This window comes from Neopsephotus bourkii, unplaced genomic scaffold (assembly GCF_033783945.1).
Source record: "Neopsephotus bourkii isolate Nb327-2 ecotype Australia unplaced genomic scaffold, CSIRO-AGI_Nbou_v1 NB_1820, whole genome shotgun sequence".
Classification (NCBI taxonomy): Eukaryota; Metazoa; Chordata; class Aves; order Psittaciformes; family Psittacidae; genus Neopsephotus; species Neopsephotus bourkii.
The window spans coordinates 13,171,005-13,187,055 of NW_026902293.1; positions in this window are offsets into that span (position 1 = coordinate 13,171,005).

A 16,051-nucleotide genomic window follows, 5' to 3' on the forward strand; every position below is an offset into this window, starting at 1 on the left:
TTCTGCGTAGCATCCCATCTCTCAGAGCCATTGACCGCTACCCTCTTGATGTGACCATCCAGCCAATCCCCCACCCACCAAACAGTCCACCCATCAAATCCATATCTCTCCACTTTAGAGATAAGGATGCTGTGGAGGACCATGTCAAACGCCTTTCAGAAGTCCGCAAAGATGGCATCCATGCCTCTTCCCTTGTTCACTGAAATGCTCATTCCAGCATAGAAGGCAACTAAGTTGGTCAGGCAAGACTTACCCTTGGTGAAGTCATGCTGGCTCTCTCAAATCACCTGACATCCATGTGCCTTAGCATAACTACTAAGATGATCCATTCCCTGATATTCCCAGGAACAGAGGTGAAGGTGACACATCTGTAGTTCCCAGGATACTCCTTTCTACCCTTTTTAAAAATAATGCAATATTTCCCTTTTTCCAGTCACCATCGACTTCACCTGACTGCCATGACTTTTCAAATATCATGGAGAGTGGCTTGGCAACTATATCAGCCAATTCCTTCAGGACTCTGGGATGCATCTTGTCAGGTCCCTTAGACATTATGTTCAGGTCTGTTATCTGGTCTTTGCTTAAAGTGTAAGGTCCATCAACTCGAGGGGTGTGGGAAAAGACTGCCAGTAAAGACTGAGGTGAAAAGGTACTGAGTAACTCAGCCTTCTCCTCATCTGTTATTACCAGTTTGGCAGTCGTGTCCATCTGAGGAGTACACTTTCTTTGATCTTCCTTTTTTGGCTGACATACCTGTAAAAGCCCTTCTTGTTATTCTTTGTGTCCCTTGCCAAGTTCAGCTTCAGCTGCACCTTGGTCATCCTGACCCCATCCCTACAAAACTGGGCAATGTCCCTATACCCTATCCAGGATATCCATCTCTGCTTCCACTTCCTGTGCATCTCCTTCTTACTCTTTAGTTTGACCTGCACGTCTCAACTTAGCCATGCCAGTTTCTTGCCTTCTCTTCCTGATTTCTTACACTTCATATAAGTTCTTGTGGTCTATGGAAAGGACCTTTTAAGATCTGCCAGCTCCACTCCACTCCCTTGTCCCCAGGCGCAGTTTCACAGAGGGTCCTGTTGCCTAACTCCTGGAAGAGCTGGAAGTTGGCTTTCCTAAATTCAGGGTCATGAGTTTACTCTTCACCTGACCCATAGTTGTCAGGACTGTGAACTCTATTGATGCATGATCATTGCAGTTTAATTCTTTGTACTTTTCCTCAGAGAAGGGATGGAAATGGCAAGTTAAGAGAAAAATAAACCAACTCTTGTTCTCACTTTTCCATAAAGACTATCCCATACCATGAGGCTTTCCTGTTATACAGACCATACAGATGCTTCAGCCAGGACCAAGACTTTCAACACAACTTTTCGACTCTCATCACTCTCAAATGAGAAAAGAACTGAAGTTAAGACTGTAAGTTCCTAAGAATTATTTTCTAATAGAAGAGGCAATCAAGCAAAAATGACATTCTATTGATATATTTTGATTAATTTTTCACTAATTCATTTACTTAAAAAGACTGTATCCTTAATCTGATTATATAATGTCTGTGAAAGCCAATTTACATCAATAACATTTTTTATCATAAACTCTTCATGAGAAAAAAAGTACAATTTTGATAACAATGAATATTCAGAAAATAAAGTCATGCTGTCAGTTCAAATGAGCAGGAAAGTTATAGGCTTTAGGCAAAAAATAACACAGAGGTCATAGTGATGCTGTAAAGCTATAGGAATAATGTTAGCAACACCGAAGAAGTAAAATCAGCAATGGTTAGTCACAGTCATCTTAATCCTTTTCTGTTCTTTTTTTCACTCTGAATAGAATTTGCTTAATAGTTTCATTTTAAAACACTAAATTTCACGTTCAAGGAATATTTATATCATACCAAAGTTCATATACCAGTTGATTTTTAAGAGATTTATAAAGAAGAAATATACAAAATAGTATTTAAATTTTGTGTTATTTATAAACAGCATCTTTTTAAAGTCCTTATCCTATTTTTTTTAATAAAGAAGGGATATTAGCCTTTATTATCCTCATAACTAGTGCACGATCAGTTCATTCACCAGCTCTGTTATTTTGATTGTATATATAGGTTAATAAGTGATTCATTACTTCAAAAATTACAGGCAAAGATGAAGAACTATATATGGCCTTAATTGAATATATTTAACAACAGCAACAACAACAGCAAAAAAAAGAATTCCAAAATTTAATCATTCCATGGATGGAATGACTATTCTAGGACAGACTATTCTATAATGTTTAAAGATTGCAACATCACAAATTACATATTCATTGCTTTCAATATTGGGCTTTTAGCTCTTAATATATTGGTTTTCAGCACAGGTCTACTCACTGAGTAAATAAAAAAGCTTTACATCAGCATTGGTCTCTATTGGAATCAAGAAATTATTATTGCATGCTGTAAACACAAATAAACATCTGTTTCTTTTGTCCTTGTACAAGTAATTAACACAAAATCAAGAAGTATATTTCTCACAGGAGAAATTCTTGCAACCTTCTCACAAATGAGATTTGTTTTCTGACATTTCAGAGGCTTTGTTTAAACTTCCAGGTAAAAAAAAAAAAAAAGAAAAAAAATTGTACCAAAAAGGAATTGAAATATCCTCAGAACAAAATGCACAAGTAATAAACTCCCCTAGATTACATAGTGCCATGTGTTAATATAAATTATCAAAATATCATTGCACATTGGAAGCGACTCTTCTAAATGCTGCCACCACCTTTTTACAAATTCTCTGAAGCATTTTTACAACTGCAGTTTCTGTCATTTGTACCAGTCATCGAGGTCAGTCTTGTCCCAATTCTTAGTGTTCTTCCCTAGATGACGTATTACATCACAGACGCTCAGCATCTCTTTATGAAACACCTGGCTTTGTCACTCATAGTAGAGCGCTTACTTAATGTGGTGCAATGCCTATTGTAGAATGAGAGATACTGACAGCTATATTAGACTGTAGCTCTGTGTGTCCATCTTTCCTTTTTATTGTATTTCAATTACATCTCACATACCTTGCCTCTCATAGCTAGACAGATTTGGGAAATATGTAACGTATCCAGTGTACAGTAAAGTAAATGAAATAAAATCAATTGGCTTCAAGAAATTTTGGACTGGGAAGTAGACAATAGCATTATGCATTTAGGCAGCTGTTCTTAATATCAGTTTGAAAGCACAAACGAAGGCATGACACAGGTAGTGAATTTAGATGGCAGAATGTGTACATGGAAGGCATGGGGGAAGCAGGGAAGCAAAAAGTTATTTATCAATTAAGAAAGTGATAAATAATTATCTTGGTTTGAGCACTGAACCCAGGACAATAAGCCAGCTGACATCAGCTTGTCTTCTTAAGGAAAGGCAACCTCTCTGGTAACCCTAGCAGACACTGGATTTGAGACTTGTTATTGGTATGTGTTGTGTAAAGGATGAGACCAATTTACCAGCCCCAGTCTCAGACACAACAGCAAGGCTGGAGGAGTGGGATGGCTAAACAGCCCACTGCTGACACTGGTGAAGAAGCAGGTCACATTTTGAGGCCGCACTCCTCCCATTCATCTGTTCTCCCCCAGTGCACAAACACAGAGGAAGCTGCTCCCCTATCTTCCATGAAGTTACAGACTAAGCTTTTATTCACATAACACCTCAAAGTACTGAAACAGATTAATGGGATTTCAGTTCAGATGCTGACAGGTATAACTGAACTGAAAATTAGTATTTACGTCCTATTCGGTAAACTCAAAAAGCTTTTGAATTTTTTTAGCAACATCTGACATGCTGTGAGAGACCTATCTGAAACCAGACTCCACTGTTCATTGTCTAAAGATTGGTATGAGAAGCAGAGATGGAATTCCATCAATTCATTGTATCAGAAGTGGGTGGGAGGACTTGATAAGACTCTAATGTCCATTGCCTGGGAGAAGGGTGTGAGAAGCTGAAATGGGACTCCATGGTCCATTGCCTGAGGGATGAGTGGAAAAGAGCTGTGATAAGACTCTTCTATCCATTATCTTGAAGACTGGTGTACTAGGGACCCTGGAGGACTCCCATCACCTCCTACCAGGACAATGGATCCCCAGGACACCACTGGATCATGGTGGTGACTCTCTCTCTGTGCACCCTGAATCCTTGCTTCATTTCCATCTTTTTTTTCCAAGCTGTCCTATCACTATCCCCTTTATTACAATAATTTCCCTTTTTTATAATAATTGTCTTTTTGTAATAAACCAATTGATCAGTTACAGTACTTGACCTCTTTTGCGTCTTAATTTCGCTCTCAGAATCAAAACGAAACAGGGTCTGACACTGGCGCTTTCCCCATTCGGACCCTGACACATGCAAAAGTTAGAAAGGAGGGGATTGAAATGCATGAGCTAATGACAATTTAGCATTATGAATGGAGAAATATATAAACCTTGGAACTCCTACATAGGAAGAATCAGCAAAGTTTATGCCTGAATGCCTAAAAAGGCTTATTGGAAAGAGTGGCATTTTGCTACCAGTACATGGACAAGCTAAAGCAGCCTTGGGCTGCACTACCCTTGCAGGCAGCAATGCAGGGCCAGCTGTGCCCAGCCACTTTCAGACCCAGCCTGGTACGTGTTGACAGCAGGGTGCTGAACTGTGGGCATTTCTGGGTAAAAGCCAGTTCTGGTCAGGGGATCTTTAAGCTACTCTGTGCAGTAAAGATTTAATTGCAAATTGAGTCTCCTGCTAGCCTGTTCACAGGCTGATCAAACTTCTCTGAGAGTGGGGTGGAAGGTGGACGAGACTGTCACAAACTTGTAGTTCTACAGAGAGAATAGGGTGTGGTGTGTTGATCCTGGCTGGGCAAGAGGTGCACACCAAATCTGCTCTGTTACTTTACCTCCTGAACTGGACAGAGGGAGAAAAACACAGCTTGTGTTTTTCTTGTGGATCGAGTTAAGGACAAGTAGCTCACTCACCATAATCATCGACAAACCAGACATAACTCAGGACATTAATCTGATTTATTGCCAGTTAAAAGGCAGAGTAGAATAACGAGAAAATAAAAATAAAATCTTAAAACACTTTCCTCCCACCTCTTCCTGGCTTTTCTTTACTCCCAATTTCCCTATCTCCTACTCCTGAGTAGCACAGGGCAATGGGGAATGGAGGCTGCTGTCAGCTCACCACACTTTCATGCTTCTTCGCCCTTGCTCTCTTCCCCCACTCCAACATAGGGTCCCACCCATTGGAGTTGGTCCTCCAAAAAGTTCTCCAACATGGATTCTTACCAGAGGCTGTAGTTCTTCACAAAATGCTCCATCAGGGGTCCCTTCCATGGGTGCAGCCCCTCAGGAACAGACTGCTCCAATGTGGGTCAAACCTGCCAGCAACCCTGCTCCAGTGTGGGCTCCTCTCTCTACAGGGCCACAGGTCTTGCCGGGAGTCTGCTCCAGTGTAGGCTTCCCACTGGGTCACAGCCTCCTTCAGGCATCCCCCTTCTCCAGTGTGGCATCCTCCATGGGCCGCAAGCACATATCTGCTCCACCATGGCCCTCCATGGGCTGCAGGGGCACAGCCTGCCTTACCATAGGTTGCATCACAGGCTTCAGGGGAATCTCTGGGCACCTGGAGCACCTCCTACCTCTCCTTCCTCACTGACCCTGGTGTCTACAGAATTGTATCTCTCATGTTCTCACTCCTCTCTTCCAGATGCTTTTTTTTTTTTTCCCTTCTTAAGTATGTTATCCCAGATGTGCTACCACCATAGAAGGACCACTTTCCCCAGTATCTAGAAAAGTTGTACACTCTGCTTTCCAACAGGTTGTTTATCACTCATAGAGTTGTACTATTCAATAAACCCACATTTCAAAGAAAAGGTTTCATAAAGTTTAGCTACATATTCGAATACTAACAAACCCCTCTCACCCCTGAGATGTATCTTTGAAGGAATTCCAGGACACTGTGGTGCTTTCTTCCCTTCTAGGTTCTCATGCCATTAGCATTGTTTCTGTGGCAACTCAAAGCTTAGGTATTTATAGGCCCTTCAGACCAAGGGCACAATAGAATAAAAGTTAACTCCTGTCAGCTGATTCATGGCTTAGCTACTGATCTGTCAGGATAGCAACATGTTCTGGCAACAAGAAGAAAATTTATCAACCTGCATGAAAATGCTAGCTAATATAAAAATCAGAGGCAATGGAATTATTCTTCATGTTATTTCTCTAACATGAATAAAACAAATACATAATTTACTGGCTTGGGTTTTGAGGTCATGCAAATTGGAAGTAATTTTTTGCAGTAGCATTTTTTTCCGATTTTTTATGAGGCACTAAACAATATATTCCAATATACATCAGGATTTCACCATAACAGGAGAAAAAATGGATGTTTATGTCTTAAAACTAAATAAAAATTCATAACAAAGCACAACTATTAACCTGGACAATCCACCTAGCCTTTCTAAGGTACACCCCTTTATCCTGGAGAATTGATGAAAAGACTAACCCAGGAAACTGGGAACTTGTAACAGAAAAAAAAAAAAAAAACAAAAAAAAAGGAGGAAGAGGGCAATTAAAAGCCAAGGGCTTCCTCCTAAATCTGATGTCCCCACCCAGAACAGCTTTGCAATTCTGCAGGGAGCTAATGAGGAAACACACATCTCACAACACAACCAACCCGCTGTTACACTGGTAAAGAAGATCAGAGTAGTGGTTCATCGTAGCAGGGGACTCTACTTCGAAAGGCACAGAGGCACCCATCTGTCGCCCTGACCCAGTCTCAAGGGAGGTTTGTTGCCTACCAGGGGTTCAGATCAGGGATGTTGCAGAGAGGCTGCCTGCTCTAGTAAGTCCCACTGACTATTACCCTTGTGGTCCATGTGTGTGCTACTGGTATAGGCAGCAGTAGCCTGGAGAACATTAAAAAGGACTACAGAACTCTGGGAGAGGTGGTTAGGGGCTCTGGAGCTCAGATAGTCTTTTCCTATATTTTGAGTGACAGTTTATCTTTGCTATTTATACTAGGTATTGCATGATAGTAATTCCAGATGATCATGTAAAAATGTTGCAGTTTCTCCTTCCTGCTTCTGTTTGGCACTTAAGAAAAAATGAATGACATTCACTCCAAGTCAGTATACAGAATTCTGATTATATTTTCTTTTTGTTTTTCTTTTAATTTTGGAAATTAAATGTGCAGCTCCATCAGTTTTGTAAACATATAATTACTTATTAGATTATAAATAAATATTCTTGAAGACATTGACTTTTATATTCTTAGCCATGCCATGATGTTTGTTTAGTTTGGTTTGTATGTAACATTCTGTTATTAATTTAAAAAATGGATATTAATACTACTTTACTTTAGTACAATCATTTATCAGGTAACATGCTCCAAACAGTGACCCACAGTGCTGTGGAACTAATTGCCATGAGATACTGTAAATGTCGGAGTTTATATGGAACAGATCAAGAGGGCAAAAGAAAATACTTGAAAGCTATTGTATTTAAAAGGTATATACACACTAGTGACTACAGCATAAAGAAGGGACTTGAGTTTTACTTGGTGTACGATGTTACAGTTCTTGTATTTCATGTCTATATTAAATGTTTTCCACCAATCAGGTTCTCTGCAGTTGTTTGTCCTATGTAGGTGCACATGCACATGCAATGTATGCAGACTATGCACACCTTCCTTCTTGTTGCTGACTCTTTAACATGCAGAAGCCAAACCACAAGGGGAAGCACTTTGCAACTTTGTAAATAGGATACAGGTTTGGCATGTTGCTGACTGACTTCAGCCTTGATTCCAACAGAAGGAAAACTGCTTAAACAAGTCTAACACTCATTACTGACTTCTGGAACCTGGATGAATGTAATAGGAAAGTACCCCTGTGTATTTGCTCTGTTATATTCTTTAGAACTCTGCTAAAGACTATGAAAGAAGTTAAAATACGGGAATGCATGGACTTGACTTTGTTCTAGTATGGCTAATCTTAATTTTTGTGTTAGTTTTGTTTCATTGTTAATTCAAAAAAAAATAAAAAATGCTACCGAATTAATGGAGAATATATGTAGGGTGTTTTTATGAGCACTGATGATAAACATGACCTTCGTATATGCTCTTGCAACAGCAAATTTATTATAGCTCCCTCATCCAAGTAAATGCTAACACAAAAGACCCATTGAGTACCAAGTGAATATTAAGTGCTTATTTATGCTTAGCCTTCTGAATATTTTAGGAACTGGATTTAATCTCTGTCTATACCTAAGTGATTCACCGTTTCTTTGGGTAAATGGTTGTGTGGTTGAAACTTTGCTCAAGGTAATGCTTCCTTGTATTGAATTTGTGTGACTGGTGGAAGTCACATAGACTGGATGCTTAAAAAGATAGTTGATATTCAAAGGCTTATTATAATATTAGTAGTGAAGGAAACATTGTGATGCTCAGCTGCTGGTCCTCAAAGAAGGAAACAGGCAAATTTTTAAAGCTTGTTCTTCAAGCAGTCATACAACACAGTCCAAGACTTCATTAGACGACATACTTTTTTCCTATGTAGCAGTATATTTCATACTTATTTAATAGTATTTCTAAATACACAGATAATTCTGAGTGCATTGATGTACTTCATTTCCAGTGTGCTTGCATAGCATTACAATTCATGACTTCTTCAGGGCCATCACAGACTGACTATTGGGCAAAGTGGATGTAAATGACTTCACTGTAGTTTTAGATATAAATAACCATTCTGAAGACCTCATGAAGAAGCCAGTTATGGGTTAATACAAAGGGTAAAAATTTCTTCTACTACTTGTATAAAAGGTTGATTCTTCCTTACTATCACACATGGAATATTAGGATTTTGTATATTATTCTTGTTGGAGGGAAAAGTAGGTGTTTTTGTAAAAAAAAGGCACTCCACTTGGTTTTCCTTTTTGCTATTCCTTTTTTCTCTATCACTTCACACCAAAGTAAAGACAATTTTGAAAAACAAGAATCAGAGAAATTCCAACTTACAAAGCTTTTTTCTTTTAATTTTTCTTCACTAATAATGCCTTTTGCTTTTTCTTAGGTCTTCATTCAGTCTTTAAGTGGACCTTCTCTAACAATTCTTCCTTGTTCTCTTTTAAAATAGAAGTCTTTGCTTAACAATGCCAACAAAAGTAATGAGGGAAATTAACCTAAACACAAAATAAAACAAATGCTTTGACGTGGTTTTTTATCAGCTATTTCCAGTCAGTTTTATTAATTTGAAAACTTATCTTTTAAACTATGGGTGAATGTATGTAATTATTTTTTATATTCATTACTGGGCACATTTGCCTCTTGTCCAGGGTTTTTTGACAAAACTCCAATCAAGCTGATAAAAATTGTTGCTTTCTTCTAGTCCCACTGAAGTCAACAGGGGTTTGCACTGATTTCAGTGGGGGCAGAGTCATACTTTTTCCAACATTTTAAAAATTTATGCGTCTGTGTTAACAAAGTGCATAATGTAGATGATATCCAGCATCCAGAGCTTTGTTAATTTGATCTCAATTGGACTATGACTTGCTTGTTTTTCTCTCTGTTCTTTCTGGTACCAATGCTGCAGCTTAAAAAGTAATAAAGTAAGGGGTCTTTTTCTCAGCATGTATGTATTTATGTATCATCTAATGGGTTTATATTTGTTAGTAGCCTTAGTACAATTTATTAAATTAGAAGTAATAGTAAGCTTTATGAAGTTTAATGTCATATTTTCTTTTTTCCTATCCTATCATAAATCTTTTTAAGAGTTCAAGTACTAATGTTTTTAATAATCTTTTGTGAATATAATGTTTCATATTAAAATACTCTGGATTTAATGCGCAAGTAAGTCTGTGACAACTTTTATGACAGTAAACTTGGAAATACAATTAAAATTTGTTGAGAGCTAAACTGAATGGTTTATTAACCATCTATTTACTTCTGAATTATGTTGCTGAATTTGGTCACTAAATGTATGTTTTCCTTACATTACTTACATTAAGGTACTTAATTCTTCCAAAAAATCATTACACTAGTCTTTCTCTGAAAGAGAAGTAGCAAACAACTATAAAGCATGTTAAGCAATGGTTTCAGTTAGAAAATTAGAATGCCTTGAGTAGTTATCTTCAAACCTAAGAATGTGTGAATTGACCAGTCCTATGTTCCCCAATATGTAGACTAAAAGGAAGCACGACTCATAATATGCCTGTGTTAATAGTTGCGCTGAAAAGAGAGACTCTATTGGAAAGGACTATAATTTCAAAGTTTCATTAGAGTATCATTATGTCATCACCAGAAATACTGATGCTAGATGTGTACAGCTTCAAGAAATTACATAAACTCTTATTATTTGGAATTCATGCATTATGGTTGGAACTTGACGATCTTAAGGTCCTTTCCAACCCTAACTATTCTATGATTCTATGGTGCTGCTAAAGTATCCCAGGAATGGTTTCTAAACACTTATCTCCTTCAGTTTATAGAAAGGCCTTATTAAAAATGTCCAGTTGTACTGGCTAGTTGCATCTAATTAAATGCCCCTAACTATTGAAAATTGAAACTATGCTTATCTGCATTTTCTCAACAAAACCTGAAGTTACTTTATATGCAGGCATCCAGTTTTAATGTTAATATGTTAATCCAGATTAATGGCAGTATGTTAATATGCTCATGACATTTGACATGGAATCTGAGTGTTATTAGGAAGAAAGAGAAAAATATAAACAAAATAATTTTAGGCCAAAGACATATTGAACAAGCAACACATACTGCTGAAACTAAGAAATTGTATGTACGTATATATGAGACACTGAGATATGCAATTTGGTTTAATTCAGAATATGTATGTCAGACCACAGTTTTACTTTTTTTTTCCTAAAATGATTATATTCCTTAACAAGAAATGTATCAGACAGAATCTGTCAGAATGTTAATAAAATAATTAGGCCACATGACTTTTCTTTTTGTGTGTGTGTAGGTACTGAAAATGTAACATAATAAAAGAACTATAGGATAATTAACATACCTACTGCACATGAAAGTGACTGCTGATCCTGAAAAAGAGAAATTATTGACAAGATGTTTACAAGTGGTGTTCTAAAGAATCAATTCTGGAAACATTTTGAAAAATACTTTTAATTATGATCAAAGTATGAAAGTACAATGAAGGGTATTGATGACAAATTTGAATCCTCTATACATAGCAAAATGAGAAAAGATATCTTGGAAACTGGAGTAATAGGTATGAGGTGAATTGTAAAGCTGTAAAGTTTAAGGTCATACATTTGGGGTCAATTATAAGAATTAGGAATGGATCTATGATGTAATCCCTTAGAAGAAACAGGAGGAATACAGTGAGTTAATGAAATACAATGGAAAATATAATGAATCACAAAAGAGCTACAGCCATGAATGGAGTACGCTTAAAGGATGCCAGTGAGAAAGAATTGCCAGTAGATATGGTGAAACATGTAGCTTTGGAAAGGAGACGTTTTGGTTATGTTTCTGCAGAAGACAGAATGATGAAACTTTTTTTCTTGTCTGAAACTTCTGCCATTGCTGTTATGTAAGTCAGAAAATGACTTAATCAAAATGACATAATAAGGATAGAAAGGTATAGCATAGAGATGTCTTTACTGGGAATGCAAGAACACAGTACGCATAAATTCAGCTTCAGGTCCTAAGAAGAAGTAAAGCATAATTTGTTGTAAATTTAGTGTGGCCAGGTGCTGAACAATCAACCGTTTATTGCAAGGCTGAAGTGTATCCCAAAATAAGTCTACCCAGGCCTTTTAGTGTACCTCTGTGTTTACATAGCAAATTTTGTAGTTTTTAACATGATTTTTTAGCTTTTGTGCTCACAACCATGTGAAACCCATAAGATTAAGTTATCTACCTTTAAAAATTATTTCTGACTAACCTCATTATTCTTTAGTAATATGAAATCAACTTTTATGTCATAAATATAGAATTCATGAAAAGAGCTATTAAAGAGCAAATCATCCAGATTTTGAAATACTATAAATTATCATCTGAGACAGATGTGCTTGAATAACTCATTTCAATTTGTTTAAACTGCACTGCCAGTAAATGAATGATTAAATCCATGAGCAAATAAAATAATGAGTGAATTTTTCTTAGTAAGATCAAAATCAGTAGGTATGAAATGAAGAGTGTTACTCCTTTAATACAAACTTTATATCCTGGTAGTATGTATGTATAAAACCCCAATTACAATGAAACCTATATTTTACTGTAGTGTAGTAGATGTCAAAAATCTCTACAAAATTAGATCATAAAATTCTTGAAAGTCGTATGTTATTTTTGGTAGAGTTCAGACGATCTGTGAGACAGAAAGAAGAGAGAATCAGTAGTTTCCTGTTAGTACTAGATAAGTCTGTCCCTGTGAATACAAAAAAGAAAAAGGGGGTTTTGTCTGATATAACAGCAGACAACTTTTGGAAGTCTTCCAATTTCCAAATTAATTATAATGGCTGTAATCAGATATTTTAAACTCCGGGAAGCAGGGTCTCATTTAAACTTGTGTTTGTGTGACTGCATAAAGCCAGAGCCAGATTTCAGTTTTGCTAGGTTGCTAATGAAACAAAAATATTGAAATGCGATTGTGTATCACCAACAGTTTTTCAGTTCACATAGACTGATATGGACCAAATCCTGACATCATTACTTTAGAAAAGTATTCAGTCAAGATGGAAAGTGGGAGAGTCATAGATTGTGGCAGAAACAGCATCTATGGGAATATATTGCAGGTACTGGAGGGCAGTGGGGATAACGGACTCCTTGAACTCTCAGGATAGAGATGGGATAAAATTTTGATATTCAAAGGAAGTCTTAAATAGACTTCAGTGCACTGAAAACTTGCATAAGTAAAGATAGCTGATTATTCAAACTAAATATATGCTATACATAGGTCAGGAAAAAATACATGCAACTTTTGATCCTCAGCTATATGAGAGTACTGGCCTTAACACCAGTTTGTGAGAATTCAGTGTTCTGTGAAGAAGCATAGCTGTGCTAATCTCCTTGGCTGCTTGACATGCATAAAAACAATACTAGTGCAAAATGTGATATAATTTATTAAAATGCAACACTGTCTTCTTCCCTTTTGTGATGAGCCTATTTGAATGTCTATGTTCAATTGTAAGAATAAATTTGTCACTGAACAAGCTAAAAGTAAATTTCTCGTAGCATTATTCCATTACATAAATATATAATGATGACATCAGCTGTGCAAAAATAGATGCTGTATGTCACAGGAAGCTTTGAAGAACAGTTGTTCTTTCTCCCCATCTTATCCACTGAAATTCTGACAATGTAAGATTTGATGTGATTTTCCTGGAAAATAATACAGTTGAGATACTTCAACTTTACAAAGTCTGATATGATTACAAGGATTGCAAATGTGAATATAGTGCAAGATTCTTAATCAGTATGTTACAAAGAAAAAAAAAAACTTGTTTTATGAAGACAACTACAGACAACTCTCTATAGTGACAAGTTTTTGTTCATTATGTTTCCTTTTGTAGACTACCCTTCTGTCAGCAGGAGATTCAAATCCAATTTTTTTTCTTTTGGCTTTAAGGTCTCAGACTAAAAATACAAGATGTTTTTAAGCTGTTTGTACACAAGTATGCAACAATTAGGAGGAAACAAAATTATTCCAGAGTTCTGCTGTAGCTATGGCAACTATCTTCCACTGCACTTCATTCAGATAAGTAAACCTGACAGCTAATAAAAATGAGGTTTAACATCTTTTTTCTTTCATGATGGAATCTCTTAAATGTTATTTTCTTGGAAAAATAATATTTCATATATATATATAATATTGCTATTACCTCTCCATTAAAAGTTTTTTCTACCACAGAGTATGCTAAATAATTTTAGATTCAATTTCATGCAAATGAAGTTTACAATGCATTGTTTCTTTGTTCTTCATGTTACTTAGTTGGAGAAAATGAATTTGGACGGAGGTGCTAGTTCTAGTGAAACTATGGGTTTAAAAGTGTTTTACCAACTTGCCTTTGATTTCTCAAGCTCCTCTCATATAACTTGTGAATACATATTTTATATGTAGCAAAAGCCCAGAGAGGACAAATCTCACACTGTAAGTAACCAATTTTATAAGTATGCTGTGAGATTAAGGCTCTGTTAGCAATGTCCAATGACATTTTATGCCAATTTAGGCGAGCACTGCCAACATTCCACTTGTCTACAACCCTTTTTCTTGTGAGGATGCTGATTCCCTCTCGATATCCCCCTTACCTTTCCTCCTCTCTTAGCTTTTATTGCAAAGCATGATGCCATATGATATGGAGTACATCTTTGGTCAGTTTGGGTCAGCTGTCCTGGCTATGTCCCACCCTAACATTCAAGGCCACCCTAGTGGCCTTTGGGGTCAAGGGGATGGTGGAGAGATGGCCTTGATGCTGTGGGAGCGCTGCTCAGCAGTGGAAGTAGCCAAAACACTGGTGTGTGTTATTAACACCTTTCTAGCTACCAACAAAGAGCATTATGAAGTTATTATGTATAGGATCAAACAGATCCTACACATAATCTGAGTGAGAAGTTTACTTTCTTGACCATTATTTTTATGTGTAGTACAGTACAATTATTTGAAAGACTGAAGAGTTCACTGGCTACATGCCAAGGGATGGAGAAGACTTTTCTGCCAGTGTAGTAGGGTGACCCTGTGGGAAATCATACATACATCTACTAGTGCCTTCTTTCACAGAATCACAGAATCACAGAATGGTTTGTGTGTGAAAGGACCTTAATATCACCTAGTTCCAGTCTCCTAATTGCTGAAATCACGCTACAGTATTTGTGTGAATACTGCTAAATATTGAAAAGAAAATCCAAGTTTCCATGGCGATTGTTCAGTGTCACAAAACACTGAAGTGGTCAGCACAGATTTTTAGGCAAATTGAATTCAATCATTAGCAGTTTTCCTCATATGTTATATGGAATTCTGAGACAAACAATTATTCATAATCTATTTTTCTAAGAAATATGGAATTATTTCAGTCCACAGAAATTCAGAATTTATCTGCATTTTCTCTTTGATGCAGCATTATTGTTTTGAAGATGGTAATTTTCTTATTTTATTTTTTCTCTGACATTTATTATCTTTTTTTGATAGATGTAAACTTATATAAAAGCCAGAATGCATGTGTGTGTGTATATGTATATGTGATAAAAATGTAAAAATATGTATTGAAAATAAATATGGAAATTTAACTATAGGAACTTTTTACTAAATTTCTAATTCTGTAAGACTGGGTTTGAATTTGTTAATAATATATACATTTGTAAGTAGTGTAACACATCCTTGAATAAGAGGATTTCTGTTTCCAGTTATAAATCATCTGCAATATCTGACATATTTGACTGGAGCTGTCAGCTGCAGAACCACTGTAAAGGGAATTTTGTGGGAACAATTTGAAATTTTGTTTTGAATATGTCTTTTCCAATACAGCATGTAGAAAATAATGTATTCATTTATAATCTTTTAAGTTGTTGTTTGTTTTTTTTTTAAGGAGGATGTGTTTAGAGACAGATATATTATAAAATTTTCTTTGAAAAGTTAGTTTCAATGTACAAGATAAGTATACAAAACAGTAAATTGATGCTGGCATTCTTTAATTGTGAAGTGCAATAACTATGTGATTTTACTATTGTTTATAATAAATATATTTATTATCAACACATTTACACATTAGCTCTGCAATACTAATGTTGCATTGATGTTATATTCAATAATATTCTAACTTCTAGGTAGAACAAATAAATTTTAAAGATATCTATAAAATGTCTTTTAAGAAATCTAAATATTTTTGTAAATAAATTGTCAATTTTGTGTGCATGCTGGCAATGTGAGATAGTTTCTGCTATCCCCAGGCCCCTTTGCCAGATTTGCATAATCAGCAGAAATAATATAGTCTTAACCAAAATGTTAAAACTTCAATTAATGTCCATGTTACATACTTATCAGATACTGGGTGTAGACATATATTTCATTTATCAATTTTTCACAGA